The sequence below is a fragment of the Piliocolobus tephrosceles genome, chromosome 12 (genome assembly GCF_002776525.5).
Source record: "Piliocolobus tephrosceles isolate RC106 chromosome 12, ASM277652v3, whole genome shotgun sequence".
NCBI classification, from domain to species: Eukaryota; Metazoa; Chordata; class Mammalia; order Primates; family Cercopithecidae; genus Piliocolobus; species Piliocolobus tephrosceles.
In genome coordinates this window covers 42,713,773-42,721,187 of record NC_045445.1, presented here as the reverse complement: position 1 = coordinate 42,721,187, position 7,415 = coordinate 42,713,773, and the positions used below count along the sequence as shown (strand labels likewise).

General features: G+C 38.9%; 1 protein-coding gene across 8 annotated transcripts in view; it reads right to left on the bottom strand.

Annotated features, from left to right (window-relative positions):
- The window catches only part of DCX (doublecortin), a 122,273-nt gene that overhangs the window by 27,198 nt on the left and 87,660 nt on the right, over positions 1–7,415 (bottom strand). The gene's annotated exons all lie outside the window — the stretch shown is intronic.

Sequence of the window (7,415 nt, the reverse complement as noted above, 5' to 3'; positions counted from 1 at the left end):
TTTTTTTTTTTTTTTTTTTTTTTTTTTTTTTTTTTTTGCTAACATAGGCTCTTAAAAAACAAAACAAAACAAACAAACAAACAAACAAAAAACCTAATTGCTTCTGAAATTCCTTCCTATGAGGAGGGTGAAAGTTGTCGCCGAGAAAAGAGAAAGTAATGAAAAAAGACAGACACCAGAGCTGACACCCATCTTTGGGGCTTCTATCCTATTCGGTCTGGTTTATATTTAGAAAGTGGTTAGCAAGAGCTTTCTTTCATTCACCGAACCAGTTGGGTATCATACACAGTGCATGAAACAATAGCAGACAGAGCATTTAGCATGACACGTAACTACCCTCATGTTACAGAGTTCTCTGGGAAGATAGTATCTATGCCCTGTCTGTCAGCCCTCTCAGTTGGTGCCCTTCAGCTATGCAGCACAATTGCCAAGCTTGGTCCTGCAGTCTTGGTTCACTGGCTGCTCTGAATGATTATGCCTGTTCTTGTCTTTGTACTCATCTTTAGCTCCTTGGCTCTGTCTGCCTTTCCTGTCAGAATAGAACAGCACAAGCCCAAACAGGATAGTTGGTAAGGAAACTAGGCTGACTTATCTAGATTTATGGAGATTTAAATATATGGGGAAAAATGGGTTCCTGGGGGATAAGTAATAAGGCATGTGTGTGTGGATCGAGCAGGGAGAGGTTAGTTCCCAAAGAAAAATGAGAAAGTCCAGTTTTTGGTGTGAGTTTTGGCCAAGGAAAAAGTGGGGTCACCAGCCAGGCAGAGTTGATGCTAAACTCCCAAACTGCGGATTCCCTTGTCTGGAGGCTGAACTGATTCCTGGAAACTTGGAGGCAACTGAGTACAAGTTGGGCATAAGAGGCCCCAGGTGTAGCAATTATAGAGTTGCCTGGGCAGCAAGTTACATGAGTCATTATACTTCCTGGGCTCAAGTTTACATGACCAGAATGGTACAGAAAATAAAGGGACAGCTTGGCATCTACTTTTCTCCCAACCTTTGACCACAGACCAAACCAAGTTAATGCCCATTCACTTAGCCCTGGCTTTTCCTTCCATCCTAAGCCCAACATTTGAGCCCAACTCAAAATCAAGCCTCGTGGTTTTTATTTGATGTCATTTTGAAATATTGCTCATTTAAAACAACCCCAGTTTAACAAAAGAGCTATGATAATAATTTCAGAGCCCCTTTTATAATTTCAGCTGTTTTTCTGCAGTTATTTTCAGAGCATTTTACCATACATGAACTCAAATTATTCTCCTGATAGCTCTAAGAGATGGTGGCCAGGTATTACTAGTCTCCTTTTAATTAACAAGGATATGGGGGTTCAGAGAAGGTATGACTTGCGTAAATGGTATACACTCTGCCCCTCCTCAATGGATGGTGGCTTCTGGACTTGCTCACAGATTCTATTTCAAAATTTCCTTAAAGTTAGCACATCACATACCTCCCACTGTGAACTTCTAGTGATTCATTTTCTGTCTTGTGTTCTGTAACTCCCTAATGCCTTGAAGAGGGAGATCTCAACACACAATTCTGCCACTTCCTCATTTTTCTCATACTGAGATGTTCTAAGCTTTTATTCATTCCAGTCCAAAGATACCTTGTTTTCTCCTTACAAATACAGGGAGTTTTTCCTGGAAGGCCATCCAAGTGGATCCAAGGTGGTTTCAACTTACTTCAGAACAAGGCCAAGAGACAGACCCTGTGGTTTTCACACATACATTCCAAAGAGTCCTTGGGCAGGGTGTGTGGACTGCTTTGGCTAATTGTTTCTGCTCAATGGAAAAGCCTTTGTCCCTCTCCCTAGACTCATCCATTAGGGAAGCAAGAACTGAGAGCCTGAGAATAGTTCTTCAATGATTTGATCATAGGGTTTGTTCTCAAGCAAAATTCAATTGGCAAAATTCAATTGTAGGTTGTGAGACACTGTAACTTCAGAAGATGGAATTTGAATTTTAAATCTATTTCCTACGGAATCTTGGACAGCATGGAGTTATGAATCCTTTAAATAAGGGGGAGAAGTAAGAGTCTTCCTTGTTACTAAACAAATGTATATACCCAATCCTGCAATATTTTGACACAGATGAGTTTCCCTCAAGAAGAGGACATCTGTAGGGGGGCTGATGGAAGTGCCAGAATTGTTTTCTCAGGGTTGACAATGCTGTCAACATTTATTTCCTACTGAGAAACAGAACATGTTTCTGGTGGAGCTAGCCTGTTGTCAATGCTGACTGCTGGTTTTCCTGGTGCAGGGACTAGGACAAACTGCATTGTTCTTAATTTGTGAAAAGAACACAGACTTTGGAATCAGCCAAAGTTTTAAATCCTGGCTTAGCCTTTTCCTACATTTGTGATCCTGGGGCTAACTTAACCTCTCTGAGTCTCAGTTTCCCCATCTGTAATATTTGAATAATAATATCTCAATTGTTGCTGTTTTGATGACTACGTGGCAGACTATATACAAAGTGCTAAGCCAAGTATCTGCCACATAGAAAAGGGTTCAATAAATTGTACTTTCTATCAATATTACTACCACCACTACTAGCATTGAGTAAGTATTCAATTCATAGGCACTGAGTTAGGAAATCCTATTCCACAAGAGATGAGATATCAGTCTATGTAGGCTGAGGACTAATTCTTTGGCTAGTTGGTCAAGTATTAGATAACTGAAGCTTTCCTTAGGTGAAGCCTACTATTTCTGTTTTATGTTTGTTTGTTTGTTTTGCTTCTTTATTTTATTTTATTTTATTTTATTTTGCATTTTACTGCTGTGCTCCCCAAAGCAAAATGATTGGCCCTATGCTGTTCTCTCTTTTTACCCTCTCAGCATTATTATGGCAGGGGAAGGTGTGTTGGTCAATGAATAGTGTGGAGCCACTGAAAGTTTTGGAGCAGGGAAGTAGCTCAATGAAAATGGTGTTTTAGGATGAGAAATGTGGTGGCACCACACCACATGGATAAGTGGACAGAGATTTGAAGCAGAAATATTGCTAAGAAGTCTGTGAAATAATCAAGACATCAGGTCATAAGAGAAAGGAAGGGACTGCTGCATGAGTCACATGGAGATGGTTCACATGTCCAACAATGATAACAACAGCACACAGTGGGTATGCAGGATTAATGAGTGGGAAGCCAAAAATAGCACCAGGGTGTTGAACCTGGGAAGGATGATAATTGTATTGTCAGACAAAGAGATGGGAGGTGGAAATGCTTTTGATTTTTAGATAGCTTGTATTTGCCACATATAAGCCATATACACAGGATTGTTTAGTAGGCATTATGGGTCTGACATCCAGAAGGAAGATTGGGGCTGGAGAGGTAGATTTAAGAGCCTCCTCCCTGTACCCTGATAAGCCATATTCATCACCACCTCTGCCCCTTTGTTCATTTTTCCCCGCCAGCCAGAAGTATCCATCTCCTTATCAATTTATATATAACCCTCCTTCAAGTTCCAGTTCTCCCAGGAATTTCTCCCTTAGCACTCTAGTCCCTAATGAGCTCTCTCCCATGAACTCCAATAGTTCCAATAATACCAGTATCTATTATGCATTTCTTGCATTTAAATAAGTTATTACCATTAACATGGCATTAATGGTTCAGTGGTTAAAATTGTGGACTGTGGAGTAAGATTGCTTGGGTTTAAATCCAGTTCTATCATCTTACTAGCTGTGTGATCTTGGGCAGGTCACTAAATTTTTGTATGCCTCAGTTTCTTCATCTGCAAAATGGGGATAATAGTAATTGCCTCACAAGGTTGTTGTAAAGATTAAATTAGTTAATACATGTAAAGTGATTAGAACAGTTGCCTGACACATAATAGAAGCTATATAAGTATTTGTAAATATATATTTAAAATTTACATGTATACTGGTTACCCAAATAAATCATAAATTTCTTAGTCACAGGGAATTCACCTTAACATCCTTTTTCTTCATAGCACCTAGCACTACTAAGTACTTTACAGGAGTACTTTGTACATTCAGTTGTGTGTAAACACAAGTCCCAAGCCAAGGCTGGCTGATAGGACTCCTGTTGCAGGGAGATATCACTATATACCATGCACTATGGGGTGCTCACTGGCACCCAACATACTGCTTGCTCCAATCATTTTCTAAGCAGGTTTTAGAAAAAATCAGATTGGGGGAGGAACCAGGGAAGTTTTTCTCTTCCCACAGCTCTGTCAAGGACACCACTTCCCTTTGGAGTTGCCAGTAGGGGAGCTAGGGGAGCTGAAGGAATGTCTAAGCTGTCTTGTTTCAGTGCTCTGTAGCACTGAAAGGCACCTAATTACTTGTGGGACTTTGCTCAAAGCAGCACAAAGAAAATGACGCAGATACCAACCCACCCCTTGCCTTTCCACCTCCCTAGCCTGGAGATGGGAGAAGGGTAAAGGAAGCCAAGAAGCAGGGACCATCCAACATAGACCTTTGCATTCACCAGACAGGACATCCCATATACTACTGTATGTCAGTGGGACACTGCAAATAATGCTTGCTGGGAAGTCAGGAGAGCGGCGTTCTGGCTCTTGGGTGCTAAGTAGTGTGTGACATTGGGAAGATCCCAAGATCCTAAACTTTGTATCTTAGTTCCCCAATCTAAAAAAAAAATAAAGAAAAAAAAGAGGTAATTATCCATTTCCAACTTAATTCATACTGCAATTATGAGGAACAACTGAGGTAATAGATTTGGAAGTATTTTGCAAAGTGCATAGCATCTAATTCATGTAAAAAGACCATTATCATGAATCTCTCTTAGAGAAGAAAGGTATTCTTGTGCTGTTTAAAACAGTAGCCAATAGTCACATGGCTGTTGAACATTTGAAGTGTGGCAGGCCAGAACTGAGATATGTTGTAAGTGTAAAATACAACTCAGTTTCAAAGAATGTATAATTTCTTACATTAATTATATGTTAATAACATATTGAATGTATCATTAAATGAAATGTCAAAATTAATTTTGCCCATTTTTTAACTTTTTAAGATGTGGCTACTAGAAAATATAAAATCATATACATGATTTACATTTATGACTCACATTCTATTTCTGCTGAGCAGAGCTGGTCTAGACAGTCACTTTCAGGAAGGTCAGAATGGCCAAGTCCCTCTATTTTAGGCAACTCAAAGCAGCCTACTAGGTTCAGAAAAGAAGGACCCTGGGATACAGGTCTCTCACGAACCCTGCTGTTTTGTGTCCCTTGACCTCCCCTTCTAAAGGCTGTATATTTTGTTAGAGAAGGCTTTCTTTCTTATGAGTTTGGGAACGGGAAAGATCGGACTTTCAGAAATAGGTGCACATGAGTTGGGGGAAGGGGAATGGAGAACATTGGATTGCTACAACAATGACTTACTGTTGAAGAATAGCAAACTAATTATCACATTACAATTCTCTCAGCCTACCAGGGTGGGTAATTAGCTTCCTTCAGGGCTCCTTAAAAAAAAGAAAGAAAGAGAAAGATTCCTTCCCAGCAACTAGCTATTTTGTCCTTTTAATTCAATTCAATTCAATTGGGGACAAAGTTACATAAAGGAAAAATTAACACATTAATGGCTGAAATGGAAACAGAGAGAGACATGTCTTTCTTTAGTTCTGAAGCCAGGCTTACCTTTGCTCATCAAAATGGCAAGTCCCGGGTTAATAAAAGTGTGGAACTGCATAAGCTTTTTTCAAATATCCCATAGGAGCCTCCTGGGCTCAGATTTTATCTTTTTACCACAGTTCCATGGCAGGATTTAAAGACAGACATAGCTAATATGACTTGGATTCTAAGAGTCCATCAGTTCTGCCTAGTGAAAATGAGCTCCTTACAGAAATATTATATGGACAACCAAATCCTTACTTAACTTGAGTTTAGGGCTTAGCAACAGACATTCCATTTGGGGCAAACTCAATATTGGCAGAAATGAGGATTGAACTTGAAGGGAATAAAGTAGAAGGATTTGATTTATTCATGGGGCAGAACAGGAAAGGGACAACTTAAGGTCTAAAGACTAAGGAATAAAGAATCAAATTATAGCACAAATTACAGACGAAATAGCATCAATTTACTAAACCTCAAGTCGGAACGAACCTAGCTATTAACCGAACCATTAATTGGACCATATAGATATAGATATAGATATAGATATAGATATAGATATAGATATAGATATCTAGCAAACTTGTTCAAACCAGAATCAAACCTATATATTTTCCAATGAAGTAGAACATCCAAACATTCCTTAAACTGAACCTGAACCCAGCCAATGTTTCATTTGGTTAGAATTCCTGCTAAAGAGGAACACTTTTGCTCTTTCTTTTGTCTTCAAAGGAAGACAATCTTCCTTTGGTCTATCTTACATAACCTTTTGTTACTCGGGTTGAATGAAGGTTTATAAATCCATTCACAAGTTTCACATCCAAGACTGACTAACACAGGATGGAAACAGGGTGGTACTACCATGTCCTAGAAACGAACAAAGCCTGTTTGCCCCACCTAACACTATTATCATTTGCTTAAGTGTATTTTAACCTGTATATGTCCCTGGTTAACAGCTAAAAAAATCTTGACATTTTATGAAACAATTGTTCCTTTTTAAATCTCAAATGTCAGTAAGGAGAAATTTATGCCAACTGAAAAGTATGCATTGCCTATAGCTTATCATTCTGGTTATCTGCTTTTGTTTCTGTGGGAGCTATTTTACAACTCTGTAAATTGTAAATAACTGATAAGAATGGAAAATTATCCTTATCTATAGAGATTCAAATTCTGAATTATCTAACGATGATATCACATCTCAGAGAAGGCAAAAATCTTGCTCAAACCACAAAGCCAGGAAGTGGCGTAGCTGGGACTTCTTAGAGAGTCATCTACCTCTCCTCCTTCATATCTTACCCATCTCCACTTCCCAGCTTGGAATGGTCCTGAGTGAGGTGGAAGTGGAGAGGGGAAAAAGGGTATAGCAAAATCAAACCTTAGCTAAGGTACTGTTTTGCCTGAGATCAACTTTGCCCTTACGGAATGTGCACTGAATGAATGCCTTGTACTAGGCTCTGAACAAATTCCCATGAAATGAGCTTGGTTATGTTACAACCCTTCAGGGTTAGAATCATGAGGAGGCTCGAGACACATTATCTGAGATGAGCACAAACATTCTGGCAATTGCCATAAAGATTGTCTAGACTACGGTTTGACTTCATTTATGTTCATGAACATCCGAATATAAATAAATATTCCAATTCTTTAAACTGAGAACACAATGTTAGATTGGTGGTAGGAAACAGAGGTTATTTGTAATTCTGATATCTGTCAAGCAAATTCCCCTCATACACCCAAATTAGTTACTCTCTTTATCATGTGGGTTGGAATAAATCCTCATTTCTTTTTTTTTTTTCTTCCTTTCTTTTTTTTTTTTTTTTTTTTTTTTTTTTTTTAT